General features: G+C 33.4%; 1 protein-coding gene across 7 annotated transcripts in view; it reads right to left on the reverse strand.

Moving 5' to 3' along the window:
- SLC39A11 (solute carrier family 39 member 11) overlaps positions 1-13031 on the reverse strand; it is a 484374-nt gene that overhangs the window by 331047 nt on the left and 140296 nt on the right. The gene's annotated exons all lie outside the window — the stretch shown is intronic.

Genomic DNA, 13031 nt, shown 5'->3' on the forward strand with positions numbered 1-13031 from the left:
TTTAGGCTCAGCCCTCTATAAATTAAACCACCTAACTGCTCAGTTCTTGTTCCTAGGCCTCAATTTGTTCAGGGTATTTGGGACCTGTGTTGGGAGCAATATTTCAGCCATTACCTCAATGCCAGTCAAGCTAGTTCACACTTAAAGTTCACAACTTAACACTGTTCTAAAGATTTAAATTGAGTCCAAGGGCCAAAGACTGAGGCTGTTGACTGTACTTTCTGGTTTAAAGTACAAAAATTCTCCTTGCTCTCTGACCCTGGGTAGCCCTGAGGCAAGGGAGCTTCACTGATCAGATCCATGTGCTTGTCTCTGATGCTGCTCTTTGTAGAATTTCCTTCCCTTGCTCTGGCTAGTGAACATCCCTTTGTTAACTATGGAATGACCAAGAAATTTTTCATTTCATTCCATTTTTAAAGGAGTTAATATAGATATAGATATAGATATAGATATAGATATAGATATAGATATAGATATAGATATAGATATAGATATAGATATAGATATAGATATAGATATAGATAGATATAGATAGTACTTTAAAACACCTTAAAAAGGAATTGCTCCTTCTGTTGGACTTGATAGAGCGGGTCTGGGTCTGAATAAAGCCTAAGCCAGAACCAGGTCCTATCAGCAAGCCTTTATTAAGTAACTGCTACTTGCTAAATCTAGTAAAAAAAAAAAAAAAAAAAAAAACCCTGGGGATGCAAATAAAAAGACAGAAATGATCCATATTTGCAAAGAGCTAATTGAGGAAACAACAAATACATATATAAGTACAAACCAAAAAAAAGAAAGTGAATGAATATAAATAAATACAAAGTAGCTAAATACAAGTTAGATTGGGAGAGAAGGCACTAGCAGTTGTGGGGGAGGGGATGAGGGGAAAAAAGGAGGTGGGAGGCAAAGGGTCCAGGAAAGGCTTCATTTAAAGGCTGTACTTTAAGTAAGAAAGAGACTGTCTGGGATGGAGGTAATGAAGGGTACACTCCAAGCACTGAAGACAACCACTGAGATGGGAGAGGTGACATATGGTCAAATTGTTGCTTAAGGAAAATTATTTTCTAATCAATGTTCAGGAGGAAATGGAATTTATGGTTTCATAAAAGCCTATAGCAAGTTGTTACCTCAAATATTAAATAATTATATCTCCATAAAACTTAATGTGTATGTATGTATGTATAAGAGAGGCAGATAGAGAGAGAGAGAGAGAGAGAGAGAGAGAGAGAGAGAGAGAGAGAGAGAGAGAGAGAGAGAGAGAGAGAGAGAGAGAGAGAGAGAGAAAGAGAAGCTGGGAGGGAGAAAGAGAGAGAAGGAAGGGAGGGAGTTGAGGCAAGAAAACCAATTAGGAAGCTGTTCCAATAATAGAAGTAAGAGATAATAAGGGCCTAATTAGCTTAGAAGGCCTAATCAGAATAGTATCTGTGAGAAGAAGAGAAGGGGTCCAATGTGGGAGATGGTATAGAAGTAGAAATGGCAGAATTTGGGAAGGAATGACTATGTGAGATGAGAGAGAGTAAGAAGGTAAAGATTAATATCAAATTTATGAAAGGGGAGACAGTAGGACTTTTTACAGAAATAGGAAATTTGGACAAATTCAACCTCAGACATTTGCTAACTGGGTGACCCTGGACAAGTCACTTCACCCTCTTTGCCTCAGTTTCCTCATAGATAAAATGTTCTGGAGAAGGAAATGGCAAGCTACTCCAGTCTCTTTACCAAGAAAACCCCAAAAGGGGTCATGACAAGTCAGAAGTGACTAAAATGACAAAAAAAAAAAAAAAAAAAAAAAAAAAAAACCAACAAAGGAAAATTTGGAAAAAGGAAGGATATAGAAGGAAAGTTTGTGGGTTCCATATTGGTTATGTTTAGTTTGAGATGTCTGAAACATCCAATATGCAATATGCTGTATATAATAAGGAGAACAGAAAAGGGATTAAGACAGAAACTTGGGGAAAATTCACACTTATGGTATGCGATATGGATAGCCTAGTAGAGGAGACTGAGAAGAAGCAACCAGATAAGTAAATGGTTAAAACAGATTAACAGAGAAATCATATAGAATAGTATACTACTTAAGTATTTAAAGAAAACACAAATCTAATTAGTAGGGGAAACATAGAAAAATCACAAATAATTGGGGACTACAAGGTATCTACTTTGAAACCTAGACAAATCTAACAAGATTAAAAAAAGGGTAAAGTCAAGAAATTAAATAGAATTTTAGAAAAGTTATATATGAGACATGTCTAGTGATTCCTCATGAGAAATTACAATAGTATACAAATTTTCACTTGTGATTTGTACTTTCATAGCAACTGACCATGTAGCAAGGCCCAAAAACTTCATAAACAAATGCAGAAAAGTAGAAATATTAAACACATCCTTCATTGATCACACTACAATAAAAAAATCTAATTAAAAAAACTATTAGAAAAAGATTCAAATGTAAATGGATACTAATCTAATCCAAAAGTTTGCTGGATCAAAAAACAGATTGTGAAAATGTTAGAAAATTTCATTGAAGAAAATAAGCAGTTCCTCCTCTCCTTGATGACAGCAGTCACATCAACCACTGAGTTGGAGTTAGTTGGAACCACTTGCCTCATCAGGATCATCCTCATAATTTATTGTAGAAATTAGACCTTGGATATTATCCATTGACTCCGGTTCAGTTTGTCATGCTTAACACCTATGGTCATCAGGACTGATGTCCAGCACCAGAAACATTATTCAGAAAGACTACTGCACCTGACAGGCTGAAACGGATTAGAATTGATGGTGAAGCCCATATAAAGCTGGCGACTGCATAACTCAGTAAAGACAAGATCTGACAATGGGATAACAGTGGTCAATTCTTCAAATATGTAATTTAGGAAAAAAAAGAACATCAATAATTGCAACAACAACAAAACCAACAAATGATTTATTACAGGAGAGGATTAGGTACTAGGCTCATGATTTCATTGATATAGTGATCACCCTTGATAAGGAAACTTTTTCAATCAATACAAGGCAGGACCTTTTCTGAAAATGTCATTACCCAGTGGAGGATGGGGAGGTGGGTGAGAGGTGAAGGAGGGGGACCTACTGTGAACATCTATGTTATTCAGAACACAGCTCAGAGGCAAAGTACAAAGCTTTGTGTTTAGAGAAGCCTAGCATCTGAAATGCATCACAATCCCAATGATATCTCTGGGCCACTTATGCCCTCAGCAATATATTTTTATATTCTTTCAAACAAGGCTTTTTGACTCTCCCTAAGATTGAATGATGTTAGTCAAGATAAGTAATGTGACATTACGCTAGATTCCCCAGGCCCTGTTCTTCTGAAGCATTCAATGTCCAGTGCAATTATAGAACCATTCTGACTTTTTGTTTCTACTCCTTTTCTCTGAATATAGAATTTCTTATCCTAGTGGTTTTCTCATCAAAGAAGATAAGATCCAAATCAAAAATAGTTAGCTTCTTGATAAAAGGACTGGAATTCCAGAGGGCTTTCACATTAAAAAATTTTGAAACCATGAGCTAAATCTGAGATATATACTAGAAAGAGAACAAGAAACTCTTTATGATAGTCTTAGATCTACTACATCCCAGCAATGTGACTCTGAACCTATGACTTCACCTCTCATTGTCAAGTCTGATCATCCTACCCCAGAATGTTGGGAAGATATGATGAGAAAATGCAGTTTTTCAGGATCAAAGAACCTCAGATTTAAACATAGACAGAATAGATGAGAAAATGAAGTCTAAACTGGTTAATCAATTTGCTCAAAGTGACATAGGCAAGTGATAGAGCTGGTACTTGAATTCCCTTCTGATCCCATATTCAAGGTAGCACACTGCTGTGGTAGCATGGAATTAAATTACCCATTCCTTCCTGGTCTGGCCTTTAGTAAAATAGATAACTGAGAATTGACTATATTTAGGAATTGTCTTCTCCACAGTTTATAATTATTCCATCTTCATATTTTTTTATCCTCTTCAAGACTCAAATGCCTTTTGATATATGCTAGAAACACATGAATATCTAAGAAGCAATTCACATGAAATATTTTATTTTGTGCAAGGGGTTAAGATAAGCAACCTTTTCCTTAGAAAGATATTCCTTTCAAAATGGAATCATAATACTGAGCCATTTAATCACCTAGATTTTGATAACACTGACATTTTGTTTTGTATACTATATAAAACATGCAAATGATTACAAATTTTTTTTAAGCACGCAAATATCATCTTCTAGTGTTGAAGTATATCAAACTGATGGCATATATATGTAACAGCTACTACCCAGGAGGCTGAGGCTGATAGAGCTAAGCTCAGGAGTTCTAAGCTGCAACATGGCTAAAGGCAATCACACTAAGTCTGACACCAACATGGTTGGGCTCCTGGGAACTCTACCAGGCTTACCTTGAAGAGGCAAACCAGGCCAAAAAAGAAACAGCAGGTTAAAGATTCCATGCTGATCAGTACTGAGATCAGACCCATGAGTGGCCATAGCATTTCCAGCCTAGATAAGATAGGTCCAGTCTCAAAGAAAAATAAAATAAAACACTAAAAATATGGAAAATGTATTAGCCTAAAATATGTTTTAAAACTCAAGTGAAGAAAAGTCTAAATCATATAGCCAACAGAGTATAATAATAATTTTCTTCCCTTGGACAAGCTTATTATTCAGATTATTCTGAACCTGATAAATAAGATATAGCATTTTATAATTCTTAAAAGCCTAATTTTAATCATTTGGAATTTAATGGAAATCCCATAGTATTAGCTAATTTTTCTACTTCTGATTTCATGCTGACATTTGAGGGAAGCCATTAGTTTTACAAGAGTGAGTAATTCTTGTATTTCTGCATAAATATCCTGAAAAGGAGGTGAACTAATGTTCCCTTAATATTCAATCTCACATATTATTCAAAGCTATTTGTCATCGTCTACTGAAGTCATACAGCCCTCTGTGGCAATGAGTGGTCTAACATTCTTCCAAACATTTATCATTTTCACTTAAAGTTATTTCTGTAGATTTTATTTAATATTTGAAAGCATTTATTTTAATCTCTTTGCTAAATAAATAAGATTTAAACTATTTTAAAAAGAAAGACAATGAGAAAATACACTAAAACTTTTAAAATGCAGGACAAAACATTGGGAGATTATATTTCTAAATACTTTATTCAACAATCTGAATGTCAACAATTCTGAATATCAAAGAGATTGACAAAATTTAAAAACTGAATGCATAAATAAAGCTGAACTGATTTTTTGAAAAAATAAAATATAAACTAAAAAGGCAGAGGAAAATCAAATAACCAATTTTATTAAAAAATTCACAACAAATGAGGAATTAAGGAAATGACAAGAAATTATTTTGCCCAATTATATGCCAACAAAACTAGACTTAAACAAACTGGATAAAAATTTGCAAAAATACAAAATTTTCAAATATAGAATTGAAAATAGAGTTTAAATAGTCTGTTATCAAGGGAGGTGTCAGGATTCAAGAAAGTATAAATGAACTAAAAAAAAAAAGACGAATTTACACATGAATTCTATCAATCACTTAAGCAGCAATAAATTAACAAAATAATAAAATATTTTTTTAAAAAATAGAAAAGGGAACCTGTCCTATATTATTCTTGTATATAGAAATCTAATCCTGCTACCTGAACCATACAGAACTAAATCAAAGAAAGAAAATTATAGACCAATATCCCTAACCTAATGAAAAATTATGCAAAAATATTAAATATCAACAAAACCTAGAGTAACAAATCAGAAAGATTATATACTGTGACCAAGTGGGATTATGTGAGAAATGTAAGATTGTTTCAATATTAGGAAAACTATAATAGACTATATTAACAATAAAAACAATAAATATCATGTGATTATCAATAGATAAAACATTTTTAACAGAAATACAAGACATTTTTGTTTTAAAAAAATTAAAAAGTAGAGATACAGTAACCATCACAGAAGAGATGCTAAAGGCCTTTCCAATATGATGACAGGTGAAGCACATTACTATTATTTGATATTGTGACAGTGATGCTAGTTATAGCAGTAAGAAAAGGAAAATAAATTGATGAGATAGTATAGACAAGGAAAAAAACAAAATAATAGCTTTTTACAAAAATGATAGTTTATTCAAAGTACTCTAGTTAGCCAAATAAAAATTAACTGAAGCAACAAATATAATTTTAAAAAATAACACTACACAGTAATAATCAAATCCTGGGGTGGGGGGGGGGAGGGAAGGGGCTTCTTTATAGAACTAGACAAAGAGCAAATTATGCCAAAAAGTAAAGAAGAAGTCCAGTCTAGTAGTACTAGATTTCAAACTATACTACCAAACAGTAAATCATTAATTTTATTTGATTCTAGTATATTTGTAAGTAGCTAATTTGAAGGTCATAAAGAATGATTACTTCAAAGTTACTCACAGACACTCCTTGGGTCTTGCTTCAAGATTACCAACATAACTTATCTTCAATTTAGAAACTCCAAAGAAACCCTGGCTTTTGGATTATGTTTACATGGATTTTAAATAGCATCTACAAATTCTTAGCCCTCATTTGTGGTAATCAAGGTACCCCATCTATTCTCTCTGTTGCTTGCTTACTCCACTGACAATAAGACTTCCATTGATATCCTAGCCAATCTAAAGAGAAATCTTAATGTGTGGCAATCCTCTTTCTATGGCTAAACAATCTCATGTGGGCATTTCTAAATTTAAATTAAAGATTGCTTGGTGGCCTTTCCCCATCCATGTTATCATGAACTACTCATGGACCAAGTTAGGGGCTAATCACCAAAGATTTTATGGCCTCATACATTAAAAATACAAATATTTTCTATAATCAAGAGAAAATAAAAATTTCCATAGTTTCCAGTGTTTTGGCAACAAAAGAATTTTTACCATCTTTCTTTTAATTTAATTTTTGAAACTAAATTTTATTATTTTTAATTAAAAAGCATTTTCTCCCCCATCTATAGCTACTCCAAGAAAAAAAATAGAAAGAAAATCAAAATCCCTGCAAACTCTTGTAAACAAGTTAATGAGTAGTTGAACAAAACAAATTCTCACATCAGCCATGCCCAAAAAATTTGGAATATGCTTTATCATCTGTCTTCTGGAATCACACTGTACCAGTATTGCCAAGTCAATAGCTTAGGGACTTTTTGGTTAAAGCTCCAAATTGATATCCAGAATAGCTGGACCAATTTCAGTGCCCAAGCAATAGTGAATTAAAATGCCTGTTTTCCCATAGCCAATACTTGTTTTTTCCTTTGCTATCAATATGCCAATCTGATGAATGTGGTAGAATATCAGGCTTCTTTTAATTTGCATTTCTTTAATTATTAGTGATTTAGGCATTTTTCAATTTGACTATAAATAGTGTATATTTCTTTCATTAAGAACTACATATTTAGATACTTTGACTATTAATTAATCAGAGAATATCTTGTATTCTTCTAAATTTGAATGAACTTATATAATAATAAAGAGTATTGTAATCTTTATAAAGAATAAAGAAATAAAACAGGGAAACTTGGTACAAATTATTTTTTCAAAAAAAATTTGACTTTTACATTCTAATTTTAATTACATAGATTTTTGTGTGTATAAAGCTTTTCTTTTAATTTTATGCAATCAAACCTGTCCCATTATATCTTCCATGAACCTTTTTATTCTTTTTCAGCTCATGCGCTATTCCCCTACCCAGAGACCTTAAATGTCTTCTTTGCTACTCTAGTTTGTTTATGTGTAAGTCATATATACAATTTGAATTCATGTTGGTATATGATGTAACTTGGTTTACACCTATTTTATGCCATACTACTTTCCAATTTTTGTCAATAGTGATTGATTATTTATTCTAGTACCTGGGATCTTTGGGATTATTAAACACTGGTCCACTAAATTGATTTGTTTCTTTATAGTGTTTACCTAATCTGTTCCACAGATTCACCTCTCTTATTTTGAATTCAGCATAAATTGTTTTTCCCCTTCGTAGTCTAGTTTGAGATTAGGTATAACAGGTCTCCTATTGTTCTGTTTTTTTTTTCATGCCTTCCTTTGAGTTTGTAGATCTTTGGTTCTAAAAGATGAACTTCAACTTTTTTCCCATATAATAGTCCTTTATAACATCATCGGTAGGGTATTGAATATAAATACATTAATTTAGGCAATATTGTCATTTTTATTGGCTCACTCTAGCAATGAGCAATTAACATTTCTCCCATTATTTTGGTCTATATTTCCATAAAAATGCTTTGTAGTTCTATTTATATAGTTCCTATGTGTGTGTCTTGGTGTGTAGTCTCACATTTTTTACAATTTTGTAATTATTTTAAATGAAATTTCTATTTCCATCTCTTTATGCTAGATTTTGTTGGTAATTACAGAAATGCTGATAAATGATATGGATTTATTTGATATCCTGAAACTTTACTAACATTAACTGTCTTAATTATTTTGTAAGTTCTCTAAGTAAACTATTACAACTTAGTAAACTATTACATCAACTACAAAAAGCAATAATTTTGTTTCTTCCTTGCTTGTATTTTATTCTTTCAAATTATTTTTCTTGTCTTATTACTATGCTTATGAATAATAGTGGTGATATTGGACATCCTTGCTTTATTCTTGATATTACTAAAAAGGATTCTAGTTTATACCCATTACATATAATTTTGGCTTTTAGTCAACAGATATATTTACCATAATAAGGAAAGGTCCATGTTAGATTCTTGCAGATGTTATGGGCCAGAACTTGAGACAAGGTAATATGCTTAGTTCACACCTTTAAAAGGAGTTCACACCTTTAAAAGGAGTTCACACCTTTAAAGGAATTAACACCTCTAAAGGAGCTTGCTCATTGGTTCTGTAAGGAGTTCCCACAAGCCCATGGAGTACTCACAAGCCTATTCTCTGGGAGGATATAAGGAGCCAACATTGAGTGGGGTCAGTCAGTCTGGAGTCAGTCAAGGGGAGAATTTCAGGAAAGCTGGAGGAGATTCAGAGTCAGGATTCAGTCAAGGAGAGAACTTCAGGGACTTTGGGAGATTCACAATTCAGAAAGCCACAATCCCACACTCTTGGAGGCAGAATCTTGATTCATTCCCATGCCTACTTTCATGCTGCCTGGAGGCTTTGGATTCAGAGGGAGCTACAGACTGAAGCTGGCTGGAGACATTCTGACAGGAAAAGATTCAAGACTTTGAAAGACACAATACAGAACTAAAAGGAAGACTGGCTCCAGAAGCTCCCCAAGAGATCTGCACCCCAGAGAAGGATCACAATTTAGATACATTTTAGATACACTTTAGATTTAGATACACTTTACATTTTGGCACCTAACATGGGGCAAAGACTTTTGCTTATCCTGGCTCTGGCTGATTCTGAGCCCTTCCGCTAGCCCAGACTTTACAGGTCCATTTATTCTCCATTTTTCTAAAGTTTTTAACAGAAACTGGTATTTTATTTTGTGAAAAACTTTTTTCCTACATGGCATATTCTTGCAATTAATATACTCTGTTATGTTTTAAGTTTTCATAAAACCCATAAATTTTCAACATATTACTCTAAATGCAATGTGAACACAAATGGTCTTTTCTTAGGGAATTCCTTATGGAATATAGCAGGGGAAGGAAGACCTTTAAACTCTTTAATTAACATGAAGTCCAAGCATAGTAGCTTAGAATAAGAATTCTTAACTTAGGTTCATGGTGGTGTGGGGAAGAGGTATGGATAGGGGATTGTGTGCAGTTGGGAAAAACATTACATTTTCATTTCAATGTAACTGTTCCCTTCATAATTCTATATACTTTATTTTCTGCATTTTATATTTAGAGGAAAGATCTGTGGGTTTCACCAAACTATAAAAAACACAAAACACAAAAGTGTTTAAGCATTACTGGTCTGAGTTAAGTTGAACAGGTTATTTTTCTCCTAAATGGAAAACAAAAACACTCAATCATAGATTTAAGAGGCCCCTTAATGGTCATCTAGCATAACTGCCTGTACTAAGTAGATGAATTTCAACTGGTTATCCAGCCTTTTGGGGAGTATACCTAGTGACAAGGAACTTACTGTAACATAAGGCAATCTATTCTATCTTTTTCTGATAATTCTGAAGTTAGAAGAGTCTCCTTAGACAAAATATGCCTCCCTGTAACTTCTATCCACTACGTTCTTAGCTCTAAAGACAAACAAAATATTGTAGTAGTCTGAATAAAAACCTCTATATTTTGGCATTCTGATTGTTACTGAAAACCTGAAAGTGATGTATTCTTAGTTTGAAGGATAGAAATGCCAGGGTTTAAGATGAAACCTACATGGAAAATGTTCTGAATCTATCAGTTATATCTTCAAAGAATACTAGCTTTTGAATGTAATGAAGGATAGTAGAGATGACATATTGTGTAATGATCAGGAACATAAGAATGAGTATGAAAGTAAAGAATTTTGTGAGGCTAAAAATGGATTTTAACAATTTATTTGAATGGAATGGAATATAAAAAATATCTATCATAATGTTTCTTGCAAAAATTTTATAAGTTCATTTTCAATTTATACTAATATATCATAATTTTGTTTCTTGAAATCTTAAAATGTCTTTCACTGTAAATATATATTTAATACAGTAATCTTATAATTTTCAATTCATAAAGTGTATAAAAATATATAACTTTCATTTGCATAAAAAGAAACATTTTTAAAACTCATGGTAAACATAATTTGATGCACTAATTTTGTAAGATTATTTTAACTAGATATATATATATACATATATACATACATATCTATTTAAATAGATAACTTTCAAAAAATTTTTACTTTAGTAGTGCAACTTATACTCACAAAGTACTCTATGCAAAATGATATAATAAATTGAATCCCTCTTTCACATAGTAACTGCAAATATTTGAAGATACTTCTTACTCCCATTTACCCCTAGTTTTCTCTTATCCAGGTTAAAATTCTCCACTTCTTTCAACCAATTTCCATGTGATATGATTTTAGTTTCCTTCATTATTGGAGACACCTTTTTTCTGGACATGTTCCCACTTATTAATATTCCTCCAAAAAGGTAGATCCATGAAATGCATGATATACAGGATGGCTATTCCTCCTTCATTCTGGATACTATACTTTGGTGAAAGTAATCAAAAATTGTCTTAACAATTGTTTGAAACCATGTCATACTTTTGTCATCTCTGTAAACATTCCTAGTTTTTTTCCACATGAATTATTATATAGTCCTATCACTTCTGTCCTGTATATAAAAGGCTCATTCTTTAAAAAAAAAAAAAAAAAAAAAAACCATAAAGAAGAAAAGACTACTGAGTTTTTGTTTATATGCATTATATCAATAGATATCTAGCATATTAGAAATTTAAATGCCTTAAAATTATTGGGAAATCCTTTTGTAAACTTCCTTAAAGAGTCTTGAGGATTTCCCAGGGGGTCCCAGATCATATTCTGAGAACCAGCGAGCAGGAGTATAACCAGGGAGGATTTGGAAAATGGTGCAGGGACTTGAGTCAATATTATACAAAGATTAATGGAAGAAACTGGAAATGTTTAATCTTGCATAGGCTAAGTTGGGGATCCTATCAGAAATGTCATCCTAGTTTTCTTGTGGGGATGGACTGGACTGAATGGCTACTGAGATCACTATGCATGTTTAAATGCATAATTCTAGAACTCGTCTGATTCACTCCCCACTCAGGAAATTGCCCTGCCTTGTCCCATCCTTCCACTTTCTTCCACCAACTCCCTCCAAGTACACTCAGTCCAGAGAACAAGAGGGCAACATGCAGGTAAAGAGCAGTCCTGAAGGAAGGAGCTCACAGACACAGAATGGCAACTGGTAACATCTCTCCCCAGACCAGAAAAGAGATGAACTAGCTCCAGGATAGAAGAAATTACTCCACCCCGGCTTTGAAGGAAGTGAATGGAGATGCATTAACTTTCAGGCAATCTATCACTAAAAATGACAGCTCCATCCTAGGCTAAGGATACAGAGAACTGATCCAAACACTGTAGCCTCTCAAGTTAGGAGTGTTTCATTGGATCTAAGGAAAAGGACAAAAGAATTCTTTGGTAAGGGTAAGCAAGGGAGATTCAGATGCATTACAGCAAGTGAATTGTTAACATAACTTCTCAAGGAAAAAAGAGGAAGAAGAGATTATCCCCAGAAAGAGATCTTTCTGCATAGATAGTAGAAGAGTTGGGAGAGACCATTTGAGGCTAATCACAGCAAAGAAAGATTGACACTAATGTTAGAGTGGGAGTTTTCATTCTACATGCCAATTAATACAGTCCAAGGAGGCTCAGACATCTCAACTGTGTCAATCAATCAAAAGGAAACTGCTAATAAGTTCTAAATCCATTTGAAAGGATCATAGAGGTTTTGGGTCACTGAATGAAAGTGGATGGTGCTATAGAGATAAAACCTGTGCAGTATCTCCAGAGCAGCAGTAGCTGATAGCTGACTGCATAAGGACCAATGAAATGGATGCATCAAGGAAAGGCAGCTTCAGAGTTCTAAAATAGCACAGCCAAGAGCCACTCCTAAAAGGAACTTCTGCAAAACTCTGCCAAGAAGAAAAGCACTTCCAGGGCCCAAGAATCACAGCCCTCTGGGTAGCTGCCATGCCAACATAAGTAAGCAATGGAGAGAAAGCCTGGGGACAGAAGGCCAAATTGGATTAGAAGGAAGAATATTGGCTGCATTTACTACAAGGTTTAGGTATTTTCCTCAGGATAGTTGGTAGACTGGATCTTTTCCCAACCCAATGAATTTATCCATATTAGTGCTTTTCAAACTATTTTGACCATGCATTAAAGTTTAAAAATCTGAACATTTACCTCTAATGTATGTATTCTACACTAATATTATATACATTATAAAATATATACAAAATAGACCTTTTGAAAATAGGTTTTGAAAATAATTCAATATTTCTAAAATTATTTTTGCCTCATGTATTAACAATAAAAAATTTGTTCTCAT

Source organism: Sminthopsis crassicaudata, chromosome 4 (genome assembly GCF_048593235.1).
Source record: "Sminthopsis crassicaudata isolate SCR6 chromosome 4, ASM4859323v1, whole genome shotgun sequence".
NCBI lineage: Eukaryota > Metazoa > Chordata > Mammalia > Dasyuromorphia > Dasyuridae > Sminthopsis > Sminthopsis crassicaudata.